This window comes from Cupressus sempervirens, chromosome 7 (assembly GCF_028749045.1).
Source record: "Cupressus sempervirens isolate cs-2001-9-10 chromosome 7, ASM2874904v1, whole genome shotgun sequence".
Classification (NCBI taxonomy): Eukaryota; Viridiplantae; Streptophyta; class Pinopsida; order Cupressales; family Cupressaceae; genus Cupressus; species Cupressus sempervirens.
In genome coordinates this window covers 136171857-136193630 of record NC_143124.1, presented here as the reverse complement: position 1 = coordinate 136193630, position 21774 = coordinate 136171857, and the positions used below count along the sequence as shown (strand labels likewise).

The window sequence follows — 21774 nt, the reverse complement described above, 5'->3', positions numbered from 1 at the left end:
CGATATCGACAATCCTTATTAAAACGAATAGGGAAGGAGAAACTAAAACCACGGTTTTATGGTCCCTACCGCGTGATCCGTCACATTGGTGAGGTAGTGTACGAACTGGAGCTTCCGAAGGGTAGCCGCATTCACAATGTCTTCCATGTTTCCTGTCTGAAGAAGGCTATCGGACAAAACATCACCGTCACTACCGACCTTCCACCACTCAATGAGTGTAAACTCATTTTGGAACTTGCTGAGATTCTCGAAGTGCGTGAAAAGGTCTTGTGGAACCGAACCGTCAAGGAGTACTTGGTACGTTGGCGACATCTACAGCTGGACGACGCAACGTGGGAAGGCGAACACATCCTTCAACACCCAACACTTCACTTGCTTGGGGACAAGCAAATTTTGGGACAGGAGGATTGTAATGTCCCCGACAAAAATAAATGTATTTAATTAATTTGTGTAATAGGCCGATTGTTTTAATTTAACTCAGACCCAAATTTATTTTTGTCTTAGTAGATTGTGTCGCCGTCGGCCATCTTTGTACACCCTTGGAATGTTTCGTGACGGGTATTTAAGCACGACTATAGGTAGTTTGTAAGTATGCTTTTTGGATTTTCATTTCTCTATACTACGGATTCTTGTTGGAGTTCGAATTGTTTGCCATTTCGGAAGCGAAAGACCTTCCCTATTTGGCTTGCACGGTTTCGGTAGGATTCATCCCTCACCCTATTCCGTTGGTGTTCGTCTTGGTTTGTATCCAACAAATTGAGGGTTTAATTGTATCTCAGTTCCTATGGTGAATGTCTTGGCTCTATGCCTGTAATTGGTGTTGATTTGGATCTATTGTTTGGAACTCTAGCATCCGTATAGTCTTTTATTATCACTGTACAACTGTTCTCCTCACCGTACGGCTTCCATTCACAGCATTGTGGGACGACTGATCACCGTACGGACTCTTAGACAACTGTACGACATTCAAGTGCCGCCGTACAACATCCAAGTGCCACCGTACGACAATCTCCTCCCCCCTTATAGCTGTTTAGATTCCAACATCATACACTGAATCTCACCTTCCGTACGGTCATCACCATACTATCCAATTGCTATCCGTACGACCTCCCTTGTGTAGTCGTACGACCTCTTGTGGCCATCGTATGGGCTCCTGTGTGGAGAGTCTTGGTAACTTAGTTTGTTCAGATTTCATACGCTGATTGAGGGATTCACAAGTTAGTGTTTAATACGGCTAATGACAGGAGGATGTGAGCTTTCAGCCCTTGCCATCGGGTTTGGATCATTACAGTAGATGGGTGATGAGGTGAAAGAATAAAATCATCAAAAACATGAAAATCTAACTATTATGACATAACATTGTTACCATTTTTAATGTGAATTACTTAATAGCTCATGCATAATCCTATTGTTGTAATCTCCTGCTACCAAGTCGTATGGTGAGTTAAATACTAGGATGCCCAGTGGATGGCAAGATGACCCCTATCTATTCTAGGTAGGGAGGGCCTTTCTCATTAGAGATCGTGTGGGGATAGGATTTGGTCTGAGCTTGGGTGGTTAAGCCCTTGGCAATGTTTCACCTATCCCCAAGATGTCAGTCGTGCGTTAGACAGAGATAAGTTATGGAGACAATTGTTATCGGAAACAAGTATTATCACTTTATTTATGAGAACGTAATATTAAATTGAGTTATTTTATTATTACCGTTATTTCACACCTAGATGCAAGAAATAGATTCGTGGATTGTTTTTCATTTATATGAATATCGAATATAAGTTTATTTCTAGTCTTGAGTTATTGTCACAGTTAAGCAATCAAAAGGAAAGGAACCTGAAGCCATAAATTGATTGAGTGATGACTGGAATCCTAAGTGATATAGTGGGCTCAAAACCCCTAATAGAATCCGTGGTAACGGAAGCCCTAATTGAATCAGTGGTTTTGGAAGCCCTAATTAAATTAACGGTATTGAAAGCCCTAATTGGATCTGTGGTATCGGAAGCCCTAATTGAATCCGTGGTATCGGAAACCCTAAATGATATAGTGATATCAAAAGCCCTAAACGAATCGATGGTAAATGATGCCCTAATTGATATAGTGGTATGTGATGCCCTAGTTTAAAATATAGTGGTATTTAATTGTAATTATCATTTGATTTTGAGATAGCGGTTTTTAGATGTTAGTCATCATGTGAAATTGTTATAGTGTATTTGTGGACTAACCTGGGTGGTTGCAGAAGCATCCCTAGTTTGATTTTGGTCTCATTTTTCGAGGTATGTGGTTTTCAATTTCTACAGTAATTTCAATTGATGGCATTTCAAGTTTTTAGTTAAGAAATTTTCTCTAACTGATTTTAACAGTACATCTTATTCACATGAACATGCATGATATAATTGTCTCCCTATGAAACGAAATAATAACTAATTTCTTTGAGTATGTTAGATTTTAATTTAGACCCGGGAAAATGGGATGTTACACTCATTGTAACTGATTAAAACATTCCATCAAATACTTGGCATGAATCTCAGTCCCTTCACACCATCAACAACTAAGGTAATATTATATTTTAGTAAATGTGAGGCACGTTATGAATAAACACAAATAGTATTCTTCAGATTCTCTTCACATATAAAATCATATAGAGTTTAGCCCAAGTTCTCTACCCAACCTTATTACAAAATAGATATTGTTTCAGTTTGCAAAATATATATATTTATTTGAGAATAACAACAACAAATTGCTTATATAAATGGAGACAATGTAGACTTGTAACCTATGTGGCCTAGCTTGATAAGGTAGATGATTTTGCAAGAGAAATGCCACATCTAACCCAGTTGATCAGACGTTGTCTCATAAATACCAATAGAGTACGTATGAACTGCCTGCGCTCAGGCTTTCCAGTGCTCTACGTGAATGGCTTAACTACTGCTATGGATTGGACAACATAGATGGTCCCCTTCCTGATATGAAAATATATTTAGTGCTTCCTATTTATGCAACGTAATCCTGGCAATGCCAGCTCCTGTCCCATCAACTCACATCCGAATGGTGTCTTGACTCCGGCTGATGACCACACTCATATGCCAACTGTTACCAAAACAGGGAATTCACAGTCGGGTTTCCCTACATAGTTCGCCGTCTTTTCTTGTGCAATGTTGTTCCTGCCACTAAGGTATTCCCCTTCAACTTCCTCTTAATGCTGAACCTGCATCCCAATATTTCTTACTTACAAAATGCAGAATATTTGTGAATAGTTTCAGTGCTTACCCATTTGACAGGTTTGATTGCCTGGCTCATAAATATTCCAGCTACAACTCTTAATCACTTCGATTACGCCAATGGTGAATTCAAAGATTGAAAAGATTGGGGTGAGGCCCAATCAATTCTGGAAATCAAACTCGAGGGGTCTCGTCCTCAGAGTTTCCAAACCAATCACATTAAAGCAACTAGGACTTAGAGTATTTTAGTTCATAAATCCTCGTGTGTTCTCTAATCCCAATACAAGCTCTCATTTATAACCTCAAAGTGAGGAAAAACACAAGGAGCAAGGAATGTGGGATTAAAACATCATTTTCCTCCTGTAGTTAGTTAAAGTCACTTTATAAAGTAAATAGCTTTATAACATAAAAATGACTTAATTCCACACACTTTAATAAAGTTCTGAAGTAAATAAAATTAAACTTCCATTGTGACTGGTAGGCATCCTGTTACATAACGTCGTTAATCTATCCGGATGTGGAGATAGATTAAACTGGCGCCCAAAAATACTAGTGCTGAGAAGGGGACATGACACAAATTGCCATTCTACCGAATCCAGGCAAGGCTAAAATTGTCAAAGCGACCAAAAATCAACATCACGCGAAAAATTGTCAAGGCAGAAGTTGAAAATGGGTTCCCCAAAATTTTGGGGCAATGGTGTGAGAACCTCACAACAAGATCCACTTGTTCTAGGTGCAGAAACTCGTCCTGCGCCCACTAGCGCGCCTGGTGGGACCTCCATTATAATAGATCAGGACAAGTTTGATGATTGGAATCACGAAGCTATTATGCTTCTCAAGTTCTCTGTTATAGATGATCAACTACCTCAGATTCCCTCTGGCAAGTCGGCTGCAGATATTTGGAAATATTTAAGGAGTTGAATGAAACATCCAACAAGAGTCGAGCATTCTTTCTAAAGAATCAATTGTTTTCCATTATGATGGATGAACGTATGTTTTTACAGGAACATCTCACAAAGATTAAAGACATTCGTGATCAGCATTAAGCCATTGGTCGGACAATGGAGGAAGAAGATATGGTTGTTATTACCCTGAAAAGCTTGCCAACATCTTATGAGCATTTCATAGAGACTCTCAACATTACCTCAACTAATGTTGATCTGAAATTCCCAAAATTGTGCACCAAACTCCTATAGCAGGATCGCTGGAAGCAATAGTTTGGTAGCCGTGCTTCCTCACCCTCGTCAGAACAAGCCTTTGTAGCTAAGTTTCAACCATCTCAGTCATCTCCATAGGGTAGTTCCCATCAATCCTCAGGCAGTTTTCAGCAGAAGAGTGTTTAGTGTCATTACTGTCGTAAGTACGGCCACATGAAGAAAGATCTTCATTAGCGACTCGCTTCCAAACAAAAGAAACTGGGAGGGTCCAATCAGCAGACTGGTATGGGAGGGTCCAATCAATAGGCCAATGTTGCTGAATATTTTGAGACAAAGGAGTCTATGTTCTACACTTTTATGGCTAAAAGCCCTTCCGATTCAGCCCGATCCTTTGCTTGGTATATTGACTCTGGTGCTTCACATCATTTCTCTCATTGATGTGACTGTTTTATGGATTTCTATCCATACAGCGATTCAGTTGTGTTTGGTAGAGGAGAGGAGTTCAAAATTAATGGATAGAGATCTAACCATAAAATTGGGAAAGGACAAGGAGAATGAGGTGGATGAGCTATGCCTCTAATTGAGTTTAATGCATTACTCCAACCACAAAGTTGAAAATCAAACGAGTGGAGCAGCCACTCATGAAAAAGATAACCGGGGCTCAAGGGCACAAGAAATCATGCAAATCGTTAAAGGAATTCATAGAGTGGGTAGATGTGAAGGAAAACAACGTGATTCAATCATGTATTCCCCGTTTGAGACTTTCTATGGTGAGAAAAATTCTATGGATCAACAAGTTGATGAGTCTGAAAATTCTAATTTTTATGACAGCAGCAATACATTTTAACAAGAGCACATGGATAGTGATACAACAAGTGAGGATAATTCAAAGATTTCAACTAATGGTGAAACATCCTTTTACGAAGACTTTGACATAAGCAAGAGTACTTAGGGTGGAGTAGGAAGTTCAGATTTATCTTTAGCATGCTCTGAGGGAATTTTCAGCTTACCCAGTGTTTTATCACCGAACTCTTATGAGATGGCCACGGCCTACTTGTTGATTGGTAATTTTTCTTGTTGGTATATTTTCGCTACTAGTGTTTTGCCTGTGGATGTTGGTAATATATTCACTAATTCTATTTGGCCTTCAAGGGTCAATGAGTTATTTGCAGATGAGTGGGGAGATCACATATCACCCTACGTTCCACATGAGTTGTCTATGTTTTTTATTCAGCGGGATATTGAAGACAATGTTAGCATTCATGGTGTTGGTGATTCACCAACCACTCTTTCCTTTACTCAGGATCATGTTGATTGGGTAATCAGGGATCTAGATGTTAATAGTATCTTACATTTGACAGATTATGCTGTGTTGTTACACAGTCATATGATTATGATATGTGTGTTTCTTCTTCTGACGCATTAGAGTTCCAGAGATTAGGATTACTCCGTTCTCGCCAGGGTGATATGATGGTGGAGTCAGATTGGCCGGATCTATCATTGTCATCGATACTAATATTACATGAGTGGTACAGTGGTACAATGGTACAGATATTTCGGGAGCTGGTCAGTGGTATCTCAGACATCGTATGAGTTCTCACTTGGGATCCAGGGGAGCATCCCTATGTATTGCCTTTTATTGGGAAGCTAGGAGGAGAGTTTGGTTATTATCATCTTGGGGTAGATATTGGTATATTGTTGAGCTCCCATCATCACTTGACAGTAGAGATTCACAGGATCACTCATGGAGAGAGGCATTCATTTTGATAGAGGGTATTGGTACACAGGGCAACAACACATGGTAGTTGGTGTCCCTTAATCGTGAGACTTGGGATCCTAGCATTTAGATATTTGGCACATTGATTGCTACTGTACTGTTTCACCATTTTGAGTTTGGGAAGATGCATGGCGAGGCACATCGATTGAGTAGAACCTCATTCTCGAGGCGAGTATGAGATCCTGGCATTTGGTTTCTGTAGGCATGAGCGGATTGCTTAAAGCCAATCAATCTTTGAGAAGGGAGGCTTTATAATACGGTGTTGCTAGCTCACTTCGCCTAGGTTTCGGGGGGCGAGAAGGTTCTTTACGGGGTTCAGTTTGAGATTTGGCTTAGACATTTCCAGTTTTAGACCCATCAGAGCAGTTTTGGCAGGTTGTTCGGATGCTTACCATTTTTAGTAAGTAAATAGAGCTCAGTATTCTTGATATCTCAGTGTTGGTTTGGAAGCATCTCGCCGAGAGCTTTCCAACGAGCTATTGCTTGTGCTTATCCGAGTTCGTTTGGTCAGTTATTTTAATGGCTGACGATTATATGGTTTACTGGCTAAGTGACTTTAAAATTTCATTTAACTTGTCACTTTATTTTAAAAAGGTACCATGTTCGCTTCAGTGACTAAAGGAAAAAAAGGTGCTTTATCCCACATTGCTTAAAAGAGCGTGCATCACATTGAGAAAAGTGATAAAAGTACAACAAGCTTCACATGGGATGATATGAAAAATATAATATTTATAACAAATATTATTCTGGGAGTTGGAAACAGTTGCTAGTTATCTCTTTGAGGACACAAACCCTTCAAGAAGTATTTGAAGGTTGGACGCAAACCTAGCCTTCTTACTGGTTTTATTTGTATTTGCCAATTTGACTGTTATTTCTGTTTATAAGATTGGATTATTTGGATTATTGCATGTTATTGTATTGCTGTAATATAATACAGTAGCGGCATGGCATATATTTGAGTTAACTCCTGATTTATAGATGTACTTTTTGAGTATTGGAGGAATAAAACAAGTTTTTCTGAGTTCCCTTGTATGTAAATCTGTTGGTTAGAGATCTATTAAAGTTCTGAAATTTGTAGTAAATATTGGTTTTCTGTTCGGGTTTTAAATCTGCACCTTATACCATGGGTTTTCGGTAAAATATCCGGAAAGGGATATTTCATGTTGTTACTTGATTTTAGCTCATGTTAAAATTCAGTTCTGAGAAAGATCAAATAAAAGTTAAAGTACACATTTTATTGCCTTTAGCTCATGTTCAAACTGCGAAATCAAATTTCATTCAGTGAAAGAATAGTATAAATGTTATTTGTTTTATACAACTGATATTTAAAAAATAATGAATGATAAAGGAATGCTGAAATTGAAATTCTCTCACACAATTGACCGTGAGAATTGCTTCTAAACTACTGATATATGTTCCTACTCTGCCAAATAAATAGCATGAAAGAAGTAAAAGAGTGAGGAAGGGCCATGGGCACCAGTCATTGTCTGTAATGATTGTTCATGTTGCATCCATTCGTGTCCACTCATTTACTATCTCGAACCATGTCCCATCCAAGCCTCTGAACCCTGCATTCATAAAAGGCAAATCATTAGAACCAACAGATCTAAGCAGTGCCAAGTGTCTCACCCCGTCGTACTTTCGTATTCCTATCTTGTCATCCATCTCCACAGAATAAAAAAAAACATATACCAACATAGGGAAAAGGGCAAACAATCACGACACAATGCTTTATTACTAAGATGTTTATTTCTTGTGCAACATGATTATCAGAAGTAAGATCACTTGAATAGCTGATTTAAATAGTGTCACAAAAGTATTAAAGGGACGTATTCATTTATGAAACTTTTTACTTTTACGATAGATCTGTTTCAGCGAGTTGAAAACCAAAAAAACAAACATTAAAGGGACAAGTCATTATAGCTTGAAACCTTTTGTTTCAGAATATACAAGACAAGAATGAATGTCTCAGCTGAAAGTTTGCAACAAGTGCAAGCAAGTGGATGGAAGATTTGCTATAGTAGGAAGTAAAAAGAAATTCTGCAATAGAGTGTACAAGTAGACTTCATAATTTTATGAGCAATATGAGAGAGTTGTATTCTTAATTTCTTCTAAATACTTCAAGCATTCTCATTCAAGGAAGTTACATTATATTCAGAAGCCACAATAAACAGAGTAATCTGGTAATAGAATATTTCAAGAATGACAAAAGTGTGCAACTGCTGGAAGGCAAAAGAGCAAACATCAGATAAAAGAAAGATGCAATGAGTTCTAACAGAAACAGAGGGTGTTATTCAGAGTTCATATACTATTTCAACATCATGCTAGCAGTTAATCAGAAGTCATATTCCTTCTCCATGTGTTATTAAAGCAACATCTTAACCGTTTAACATCAAGGGTGGTTATGAACAAAATTACAGGTGTCACAAATTATTCTAACCAACACAAGCGGTAAATAAAGCTTTCAGTCAAGTGACAAGATTAGTTGCACAAAGAGCAATAAGAATATTGCATGAGAAGAAATCAGCATTGAGCAAAAAGATTAGTTCAAAGACAATTAAGTGTGTGTTTTAAAAAATGGAAAAAGTATTGTTATCTTGCTGATCAGCCATGTAAGGTATTTGTACACATACAAAAAGAATGCTACAAGGACAAAGTGTTTGAAATCACCATTTTTAAACATCTATAAATCAGAGGATGTACATTGCAGCTTGGTTAAATATAATAAGAAATATTTGAATAACAGCTGCTGGGTAGTAGTCTGGAAGTGATTTTCTTTCAGCAATGAAAATCAAAGAAAGGAGAATATACTTCAAATATCATAAATATGTGCAGTACATAAAGCAAGTTCTTCAATTACACAGTATCCCAATGAAAGGCTCTACAACAAAAAAAACCTTGAGCCACATTTTCTGAAACAAGCAGAGTAGAGGAAAGTCACAGAAAACTTTTACTAAAGAAATTAAATTTTGGAGAAATTAATGCTGAAGTATAAGGAGAAAGTAGTAAACTTATTTACAGCAGATCATAACTATCAAGTTGTGCAGATGAAATCCTTGTTTTCCAAGGCGAAAGTCAAGATTTTTAATGTAAATCATAGTTAACTCCAGATGTATGCCTCACATTCTTCATGATTAGCGGCCATGTCAAGACCCAATCATGGCTAGCAGAGATTTATGGTAGAAAATGCTTCCAAAATTCCAAATTCTTTCTACAAGATGGCTGCAAAAGAATCCAGTGAAGAATGAGCAAGGAGGAGCAGGGTAAGTGCCTAATATTCATGCAGAAGATACTCTAGAAAACTCCAAGAAAGCAACTCCATAATAACACTAAAATAGTAGAGGAAAGAAAGCCACGATAACCCTAGAAGTCTCCAGCCATGGCATGAGGCAAATACAAAATGGTGCGGCTAAAATGTCAAAGAATGAAGTCACCTCTACTCAGTATAGAGACTCATGTCAACAGCAAAGTAACAACTCCCAGAACTCATGACAGGATCAAAATGACACCCAGGAATTCATGTCAACAATAAAATGGTAGCTGCTAGCAAATAAAATTTAGCCACGGCATGAATATGAGTAGGAAAACGTGCAGAAGATCAAGAAAATATAGAGCTCTCCAGAATGACTGCTAGGGTTTCTTCAAATGCTACTCTCCTTCTCCTTGCTTTATCAAAGCAAAAAATGAAAATGAGATGACATGTTTTGCCCTTTGTTTTGGCGTGAGACATTTTATTAGGTTTCATAATATTTTTCGGGTCTGCAGACTTGCTTTGTTTTAGGAGATGATATATTTATTAAATAAAGTGATAGTATATGACGTGATCATTGGAGTCTATATTGTCTATATTGTTATTTTAATTAAATTATTACTATTGTTGCATTCTTTTTTTAAAATTGTAATTATTATTTTTTAGTTGATATTTTGTAAATCAATCAATTAATAATAAATATTAAAGTGCAACAAAGGTATAGTTAGGAGGGGAAAATTGAATTATTTTAAAAAAAGAAATGAGATCGTTGAAGGGAGAGTTGGCATTCTTAATGCCTAATTTCAAGGGAGTAAAAGTTCAGTTAATATACAATGACTTGCAGTAATTTCCAGTTAAAATACCATGTGTCTCAGTTATGATTTTCAGACTCTCATTCCTAGTGATTACTTTTGAGCTATTTTTGGAGAGATTCTTGGAGATTTTTGAGTCATCATTAAGTGGTCATCATAGACACTAGGTGGAGGCACAGTTTGGATGATATTTTGCATGCTTTTGGAGAGTTTTGAGTCCTTTTTTGAGCCTTCTTTGCTGATATCCGAGCTACGGTACCTATTTTGGTGGAGATTACTGGAGTTTAGGTTTTTGATATATACATCTCATTTTGATTGAGAAGGGGTTCAAAATTTGGGACAGATTGATGGACATGTGACAGAAGTTTGTCCATGGCATTATTTTTCCATTTTCTGGGCCATTCATATATTGATGCAGATTTGTTATTTTATGGGCCTTTGAGCATAATACAGTTTTCCGGGTTTCAGCTTATTGGAAATAGATTTTGTTGTATGCCTTTAGTGATTGATGCTATTTAATTGTGTTTCGTTCAGAAACCTTTTGGGTAATGCCTCATTTTAGATCTTCCATGTTTAATATATGTTATTCATAGGTTGTGAGTTGTGCTTATGGTGATATATTTGATTGTGATATATTTCCCTTCATAATATTCATTTTGCCTTCTTTTGAAACATGTATATGTATAACAATTTCTTCAAGGGTACCAAGTGATTATTTGTTAAGGTTCAATGTGTCCTGCATTTTTTCTTATTTGGTGAATCACCTTCGTTTCCAGTATGTTATTTAGTTCATTCTTCCTCCCTTTTTCATCAAGTTTACAGTTTTCATTAGAATAGGTGAATTCATCAAGTCAAATATATAGGAACCGACCTAGGATCCAAAGGTTCAGTCAAGTTATAGGTTGCCCATGCCTTTGACTGATCCCATGTTGCTCCAAAATCGCTAAATGATTACAATAACTTGACCATTGGGTGCAAATATTGGAGTTAATAGGTGTATAACACAATTGTCCTCAAACAAATCAATAATGATATCATGCCATTATAAAGTGTTACCTTCATCATGTGTAATCAAAACACTAAAATCTGCTCCACTACGCTAAGGATTAACTTTCCTATCCACCTTAACTAGATCAATCAAATGATGAGGATGTTGTAACTGCCCATTCCAAAACAAGCTCTTCGAATCAAATAAGTCTAAATCAGAAGCATCGTGTTGTGTGCTATCCTACATGGTGGATTAAGTTCATTAAATAGACACGTCCTTCAATTGTGATGGACATCTAAGGATGTCTAAGCAGATCACTATAGAAGATAACTTGCATAGTGGATTAAGTTCCTTAAACAAACCATGGCTGTTCATATTGTAAGCATTATGCGAATGTGCATGCACATACCTTATGAACATTTTGAGTACATGGTATGTAAATTGATGTTCAGGAGGCCATTACATAGAGTACATGGTGAATATCATGTGACTTGATATGTTTAGGAGGCCATTACTTACAATACTTGTTGAATATCTTGCAACTCAACATTCAGGAGGTCATTACTCAAAGATTACTTGGTGGATGTCATGTCTCCAAATAATGACATGTCTCCTCTTGGTTTATTCTTGATACAAATACAAAGAGATCGCTAGTTTGGAACATACGTACCAAAAACTGCAGTGCCATATCATTTGCAGCAATCCTCATTCTCCAACATATTGAAGAGCACACGATTATATTGAGATGGGGGGGGGGGGGGGCGGTTGCGATGAATCATTATAATAACGAATTTGCCAATTTAAACTTTTAACCAAACAATTGTTTTAATATTTTCAAATAATCAAATTGACAATTATGCCCTTGAACACAATAACACAAGAATTTATGTAGAAACCTAAAGTAGGAAAAACCATGGCAAAATATTTTCTTTTATATATCTATGATCTTTTTACAAAAACTGTAGGCTCCAACCTACAAGAGGCTCCAACATTGTTTTTATGAGCACCAACTTGCTGGAAGCTACAACTCCCATAGTTCACAGGCTTCAACCCGCTGGAAGCACCCACTCCCACTTTTGATGTTAAATCTGAATTTCCACCTTTTATATGGTTGCATACTCAACTTAGTGATGGAAATAATTTTCTCTCAATTGTGAATATATATGCTTTCCCCTTTATTCAGCCTTCAACTCTGCAATGATAAAAATTTCTTCTATATACCTCTTCATCACATATATATATATATATATATATATATATATATATATATATATATATATATATCAGATTTAAAAATCTGAATATATGTTTCTTTCTTCTAGCCCTTCTTATTCTTCGCCAATCTGCAGACTTGCTATTTTGAAATGAAATAACTTTATATTTATATTTCATTCAATGGAAGAAGTGCCTTTTCATTTTGTAAAGTCATATCTCTTAAAATAACAGGACGTCCTTAATAATCAATATTTTCTTCTAATATAATCAAAACCCTTAAATAATTTAATCATATTAGTCTTTTAATGAGATTATTGCTGCTTTATTGATATTTCATGCCATCTGTCCATCTTGGTTCATGCCTGATTTTGTTGTTAAATATAAACTATATTAGAGCTGTCAAGTTTTATCTTCTTTCTGTTGACTCTTCTCATGATGCATCGTGAATTAAAATAGGTTCCTCCATATATCACTGCTATACATATTTCTCAGTTTATAAAATCCATTTTTATCAGCTCCCCATTTCATACTTTTTATGCTTGAGCAAAATATTCAACATGGTATCAGAGCCTAGTTAGATAACAACATTAGAAGAAGTCCTTTTCTCATTCATCTCTGTTTATATCTTAGATTCTATTTCATTGGCAATTTAGAGGTTTTCATTGCCATTCTCCATCTTTAATGATTTTGTATTCACTTACCATTTTTCCCTAGTGCCTAGATAGCTGGTTGGCATAATAGCACTATTTGATGAGGGGAGGCCATCCCAAGAATCTTCCCAAAATAAGGCTTCTTGTCCTGACCCTATATCTCAAGCCAAATATTTAGAAATTAAAGGACGACAATTCAACAAAAAATTCCATATACGAGATCCTTTTGGAGGATTAATAGGTCTAAATGATATAAGTAGGTAGTTATTGCTTAGATACTTATGGTAGAGGATTTTACCCCATTTACTATTATATTCTTTAAACATTTTCCAAATTAGTTTAGCCCCAAAAGCTTTGTTTTGACAGTTGAAATGTTTTATACCTAATCCTCTGTAATCTTTTGGTTTGCAGATATTGTCCCATTTAATTAATGCTTGTTTTTTCTTTTCTTCTGCACCTTTCCAATAGAATTTCCTAAGTTTAAAATCTTATTTAATCTTTATACCTTTAGGCATGGGGAGGGAGGATAAGTGATAGGTAGGAATAGCTAATAGTACTGATCTTATTAGTGCCATCCTACCCGCTTTTGTTAGTCATTTTTGTTGAAGTATAGCATTAGTCAAAGTGATATACTCATTACATTGAGTATTTGTATTCATGATTTATATGAAACATTGTTTTATGTCTCATATTCATATATATATATATATATATATATACACACACACACACACACACACATATTACTTAACTAATTGGGCTCTTATGATCAGAAGAGACTATTGTGTTATGATGTTCTTGAATGTAATTGTTTCACCACCACATGTCGCTACAGGACATGACTTTGTTGTAGCCTCCGTCGAATTGATTTTATCAGACTACCTCATAAATGATAAATTATCCTTAAGATAAGTATCTTATATATATTATATATGTAATATAATATATATTATATATATTATGCATTATATATTTTATATAATAATATAATATTATATTACATATATGGTTAATATATTAATATTATATATATGTTTAAAGGTGAGTTATACATATAGTTATTTATTAACTAAATGGTGATTAACTATAGAGACATGTCTCCTCTCATATTTATATGAGATCCAAATCTGTATTTGGAAATCATCAATGATTCTAGAAAAAAAAACAATTTCCCTTTCCAATTGTCTATTGACTTATCAACTTTCTCTAGAATCGTATCCCGGGCTTTACAATCCTTGATTCCTTTCTCAATCTGGATGCCAAGGTATTTAAAAGGGAATGATCCTTTCTTGTATCCTATAAAACTACATGTCTTCCTCTGTTTCTTCTGTAGTGTTGATAAAGTACATCTCTGATTTGTTTGCATTTACCATTTGTTCCGAGGCTTCCATATAATTCTTAATTATCTATTTGAAGTTGTATGCTTCTTTCATTGTACATTCACTTGGTAATATCGTATTGTCTGCAAACTGTTGATGGGTAATGTTTGAAACTCCTTCTGTGACTTTTATTCCTTTATTTATTTACTTATTTATTTATTAATGATTGGGCTTTTTTAATGGATATTCCAAATGCTTCAACCATTACAATGAAGAGAAAGGGGATATTGGATCACCTTGTTTAATTCCTCTAGATGTATTAAATAAACGTTCAACTGACCCATTAGTGAGAAGGGATAGTTTACGAGTAGAAATACAATTGCAAATCAAATTGATCCATTGACACGAGAATCCAAAGGATTCTAGTGTTTTACAAAGGAATCTCCAATCTACATTTTTGTAGGTTTTTAGAATATCTACTTTCATTAACAATCACAATCCTTGTTTGTTTGAACAGAAAGGATTATTTCTAGAATGATAATGCCATCGAAAATTGACCTATTTGGGACAAAACTTATTTGTTCCTCTGATATGATTCTAGGGAAAAAAATTTCTAGTCTATTAGCTAAAGATTTAGATAATAGCCTATGAATGGTATTACATAATGCTATGGGTCTGAAATCACCTGGTTCCTTATAATCAGATTTTTTGAGAATTAATGCTAAGAAAGTGTTGTTAAATTTCTGCCAAGAGGGAACCCGAGTTCCAAGTTGCTTTTATGGTTCTCCATAGATCCTCTCCTATTATTTCCAAACATTTTTGGTAGAAAAAGGGTTGAAAACCATTTGGGCCAGCTGATTTGTCCAGATTGAGTTGGAAGAGGACCTCTTTTATTTCTTCTTTTGTAAATTTTTTATATAAGAATTTATTATCTTCCATCGTTTTTAGTTCAGGTATTGCTTCTAGCATTTTAGTTTGAGCTAGTACGTTTGAAGAATCCAGATTATTAAGGGTATTTGAAAAATAATTAACAAAAATGTCATAAATTTCTCTGGGTTTTCAGTCATTCTTCTTGTATGATGTTTGATTTTAGAAACTCTATTCACATTTCTTTTGATAATTGTACTATTGTGGAAGAATTTAGTGTTTCTACGCCCTTCCTACAACCAACTTTCTCTTGATTTTTGTTTCCAGAAGATCTTTGGTGCAGGAGCACCCACATAAAGTATTTTGGACGTGATTTATGCACGAGCTAACTTGAGAAATCTATCCTGATTTCGTCATTAGGATAAGATAATTTTCTTGGGATTCGTACAGATCATTTTGGGGTCATTCTTCCCCGTTCTATATTGATCTAGAGTATTTTATAAGCTATTCTTCTTATTTTGTAATGATCTAGAATATTCTATAAGTTGTTTTTCCTATTTTGTAATAATCTAGAAGGTTCTGTAGATTGTCTTAGAAAGTATAAATAGAGTTTTTAGTTTTAGGTTTAGGTCAAGTTTGGAGAACAAAGTTTTTGGATAGAAAGTTACGGAGAGAAGAAAATCCATAGGAGAGCCAGTGTATGTACTATTCATTTGATAAATTAAATAGAAGAATTTTATAATTTATCTCTTGCTAGTGCTAGTTCCTATTGTGTTTTCTTCTGTTGCATTTATCTCTGCATTAATCTTTTCCTTAGCTAGGATTAGCTCTTGTTTGGTCAATAAATCTTTTTCTTTGTAGTGTTTTCATTATTCATACCTTGATAATTTCTGTAAAGTTTCTATCAGATTTTAGAATATTTGTTCAATTTCAATATAATCCTGACAATTGATCTATTTGATTGCAGGTTTGAATGACAATGAATTGATTCAAAATGTATATATTGTAGTACTTCAATAATTTTTAGATAGCGAGAATTGATTGTGACGGCAAAATGTATATATTGTAGTACTTCAATGCTCGTGTGTTAAGTAATCTATATTACTTTCTTTCCGGATAAGTAAGCTTTCAAAGATGTAGAGTCTTTGTCTTAATTCCTTTCTAAGAAGTAAAACATTCATTAGAATGTCTTCTTAACTTTAACACTGACTAAGAATGCCCTTGATCCAAACTTGATAGAATGTCATCAATCTTCACCCTTTCTATAAATGTTCATGATACTCGATCCTCCTTAAGAAAGTCCTTAGTTTTCGACACTTACTAGGAATGTCCTTGATTCTTGGTCCTCACTAAGAAACATTTATTAGGATATATAAAAACATAAGCATGCACAAAATATTTATAATCAGTGTATGAAGACACAATGTAGACACAAAGTATACACATTGATGCACAAAGACACGATGCAAACACAAAGCATACACATGTTAGACCTGCATCACATGTTAGTACTTCAAAAACCATGATAGAATATATTCAATCTTATAAGATCCTAATTCCCAATTTAAACCCTTCTTAAAGAGAAGTTGTGATCAGATGCTTAGCTCTTGGGGGAGTGCTTCTTGGGTTTCTAAGTAATAGAACAACTCTCCACTAAGCACCATCTTCTCACAGTGCTTCTCTTTAAGACCTTATGGATAATCAATCTTGATATATCCATCCTTCCTACGAGGGAGATATTCCTCATCCTAGGCCTAATGGATACCCACTCTGGGTGTATCCATCCTTAACTATGCATATGATTTTCCTTAACAGTATGTATTGTCCTTCAGAGAATACTCGATTCCCTGCCTTACTTCCTTAAGAATATTCAATTATAGAATATCTTGTGAAGTCATTCAAAGAGGTTCGCTTTCTACCTTAATTACATACGAGGAATTATAACATTCAATTTTGAATGTCATTACTTTAATCTTTATTTCTGATTATATGAATTCAATGCCAGTCTAAGTGATGATCATCTGTAGCCATGTCACGAATGCTCTCCGTACATATTTATATCATCTAAAATAAATGGTTACCCTTATTATTGCTTATGCTCTGGTCTATCTCTTTAGAACTATTGGATATTTCTCTTCTTGTTCGTTGACTGTACATATCTTTTGTCCATTCTTCTTCCCATGTCTTTGATGACAATTGTTGTTTATATATGTTGATCATTTTCTTTTATATTAACCCTACAGGATGGCAAGATCATGCTCTGATACCACTATAATGTCCCCACGTCCGGGCTTATAGGATTTGTCACTGAATCCTTCAATTTATTTATAAAAGATTTCTTCCTAGTCCTTGACTTTACTTAAAGTATAATATCTTTGCAAAGTCAGACCATTCTATATCTCAGAGATGATTATTGATATAAATATTGTTTCATAATCTATAATGTTTTGGATGGTATTACTGAAAATTCCGTATTGGTATACTCTATTCGCTAGAGTGCAAATAGGGATGAGGTCCAACCTTGTAAGTTTATCGTCATTGGAGTATATGGAGTTTATGAGTCCCAATATTACAATGGTGCCTCGTTTGATTGATGTGTCTTTTGAAAAAAAGTTGACTGGGTGCTTTCTTCATTCGATGTCTCCTTGACTCGATGCCTCATCGTATTATTCATTGATTTACTATCCCTAACCATTCTACATTGTATTTACTACTAGTTTACTTGGTGTTCTCTGAGTTGATTTCATTTTATTCAATTTGGTACTCAAAAGATATATTTTACGTGTCCTTTGAATTTCCTTTATTTAATGTCTTCTCTCCCTCTATTTAATCATTTCCACATCTTGTATTATGTATCTACAGATCATTGAATGCGGTATGGTTTGTTAATAGGGATGTTGGGATGACTTCTAGTTTATCATACTCTCTACCTTGTTGCTAGTGCGGTCGTCTATATTGGCGGATTATTCGCTGAATATTACAAACTTGTTTTATTGTTCCTTCCAAATTTCCGACTTCTCTATTTGATGGCTTACATTTTGGTTTTTGTGCTTACAATTTTGAATATTGTCCAAACGACATCTTCCACAAATTATCTTAATCATTTTGTATCTCGTAACAACACGTTTTACTCCAACATGACACTATTCTAATTGTTAAATATCTCCTGTAATTATTGATTCACTAGTGTAAGTTTGTATGTGATGGTTTTGGAATATATACACCGTATTTCTCTTATGCATCTTGTGTAATTTGTTGACTATATATTCATTTTTTTGTAAATACCCTCATTGTGTATCTTAGATTGCTGAGCCAATTAAAAACTCCTCCTGACTAAATTCGCTGCGGTGTGTGTCGGGTGATGAGGGTGCTGCTAGTGATTTGGACGGAGTCACTAACTCCCTTTCTTTGCTCGTTATCTAAAGTTATTGCCTTCAATGCTCCCAGTGGTCTTTGGTCTTCTTTCCCTTCAGACGATCTCTGCTTATTCCTCTTCTTGATGCTTCAATCTTCTCCAATTCTTCCTGAATAATGACAACCCATTCTGATTTGACTCTCGCTACTTATTATGCTTGATGATTGGTTTCTTGTTTTTGTCTTCTTCTATATCTTCCCTTATTCATCCTCTTTGCTATATCCCCCTTTATTACCCTATGAGTAAAGGTCGTGTCTATCCATACCCTATTATTAAAATATTTGATTAATACATAATAATATAATTTAGTTAGATTAATTACGAAAGGTATATAATCTTGAATTATATTAATTATAATAATATATTTTTACATTAAAAATATATGATTATTGTTTTAAAAGATTTATTTAAGAATTTGTCTCTATTGTATTATCACTATATATCAATTAATAATATTATATGAAATATACCTATTAATAGATTATAATATTTATTTATTAGTACGTTTATTTAATATCATTTATTACATTAAGTAAAAAATGAGGGACATGACACACTATGATATTGATCACAGCTTGATTTGAATCATTCAAATCAATATTGATTCTAAACAAGGATCGGTAAATATGAGATACCACTGTGATACAATCAAGATATATATATGATATTGGTTATGATGCAAAGATCAAGAAATACAGGATCAATAGAATTCAGAATATATATACATGTGTATATATATCAGTAAGTAATCATATATATATATATAGATTTTGATATCGATTACATATATTATCTAACCGAAGCTACAAACTTTAACACTCCCTCTTTTATATATATATATATATAAGAGGGAGTGTTAAAGTTTGTAGCTTCGATTAGACAATATATATATATAAGTTCTCCTTATTTTGAAAAGAGATGTCACCTAACCTATGATATGCTTAAGAACATCAAGTCTCATGATGTCTACCCTAAGAGACTATGGTATATCCATAGATATTATGTTTCATAATATCCACCATGATAAGAGAACATATTGATCTTGTATAGATATCATGTTACATGATATCTATCAATATTTCCTTTTAACTATCATGACTTGACCATGATATCAAGTCACATGATATTCATCATAATAGTAATCTAATCATTATAAAGTCGTCAGCTTATAATGTTAGAGTCAGCATTTCACTATAAAGATTGTCACCTTTTAATAATGTACATAGGATAGGCCCATAAGTCATAGAGTCACACATGACAAAAGAGTTTACCCACGTTCCTCGGGGATGCATATCTGGCCTAAAAACAAGAGTTTCGAAAATGGGGATGTCTCGAGGATAGCGGGACGGGTATGGGATGTCCCCCAACCATCCTCAAAAAAGGCAAATTACCATGAGACGTCTTGGGGACGACTGGGAAAAAAAAAAGGCCATCCTTGGTACGGAAAGGGGACGCCTAGACATTCCCCAACTGTACCGAGTATGGCGAGCCGTCCCCAAATGTTTTTATTTTATTTTTTAATTTTAAAAAAGTGAATATTAAAAAATAATTTTAAGGCTCCTTACTAGGTCACAGAGGTGGGCCCCACCCCTCCAAATGCGGTAGAGGCAAAATAGGAGCAGCAGTCTGCTTCACTTTTCTATGTTATATTTTTTATGTTGAACGTGAACATGATTATGATATATTGATACTTATTACATTATGGCAGCCCTGTAACCTTTGGGCGTATAGCTTTAGGCATATTTAGATTTAGATTTTCAGATTTATCATATTTATCATTATGATATTGTTCACTAATATTGATATGCATTTTGACAATTAAGTACTGAAATTGGATATTAATTCCTAGATGGCATTCAAATGTTGTATGTTATGGTTCTATATTGTTTAAATGACATGCTTTGTGCTTAGTTTCATATGAATGACATATATTTTCAAATTTCAACGTATATTTTAAAATTTCCCTATATATATATATATATAGTCGTCCCCATTTGCTGTCCCCCCCATCCCCAAAATCATCAAAAAATATTGCTGTCTCGGAAACCTATCCTGGCGTCCACCACTGTCCCCGTACTTGAAACTCAAGGGAACATAGGAGTTTACACCTTAAACATCTTTATTTATATTAATACAAAATTTACAATTTTGAGACTTAATCTCGTAAACTCACATTTCAACCATACCAAGTTTCTTTCTGAAATGATCAAATTTCACCTTTGGAAGAGGCTTGGTGAGAATGTCATCTATGTGATCACTTGTATTAAAATATTCCAGCTCTTCTTTCCACCATGTCTCTTATGTAGTGGTAAGGGATTTCTATATGCTTTGATCTATCATGAAATACCGGATTCATGAATAACTTGATGCAACTTTGGTTATCATAGTGAATAATGGTAGGTTTCAAAGGCTCACTGAATAAACTCACAACCAATTTTCGGAGCCACATTGCTTCTCTTGCTCCCATTGCTGCTACAATGTATTCTGCCTTAGTTGAACTCTGAGCAACTGAAGATTGCTTCCTACAGATCCATGAGATCATAGCTGATCCTAAACTGAAACATCTTGATGTGCTTTTTCGGTCTTTTACACTTCTAGCGCAATCAGAATCAATATATCCATGCAACTCCAACTTGATATTCTCATATCTAAATTCATACCCAATAGTGCCTTGAAGATAATATATGCTTCAAAGCAACAAGATGCATTTCTTGAGGTTCACACATGAACTGACTCAATGCATTCACAGCATAGCAGGTATTTGATTGAGTATTCACAAGGTACATGAGAGCCCCAATTATCTATTTGTATAAAGTGAGATCGATAAGTTTGGATTCAGCAGTTGCTTCTTTTAGTTTCTATAAATTCGTTTCCATAGGTGTTGACATAGGTCGACAGTTCCACATTTCAAATCATTTCAGAATATCAACTATATACTTCTTTTGATTTAGAAAGATGTTTCTTGATTTTTGATGAACTTCCAATCCAAGGAAGTATTGAAGAATCCCTAAGTCCTTCATGTCAAATTTAGAAGTCAATTCTTTCTTACATGGATTAATGAGGTGGTCTTCTCCTATAATCAAAAGGTCATCAATATAAAGGATTAGAA

General features: G+C 34.8%; 1 protein-coding gene across 2 annotated transcripts in view; it reads left to right on the top strand.

The window, feature by feature from the left end:
- LOC149545880 (uncharacterized) overlaps positions 1–21774 on the top strand; it is a 179910-nt gene that overhangs the window by 145644 nt on the left and 12492 nt on the right. The gene's annotated exons all lie outside the window — the stretch shown is intronic.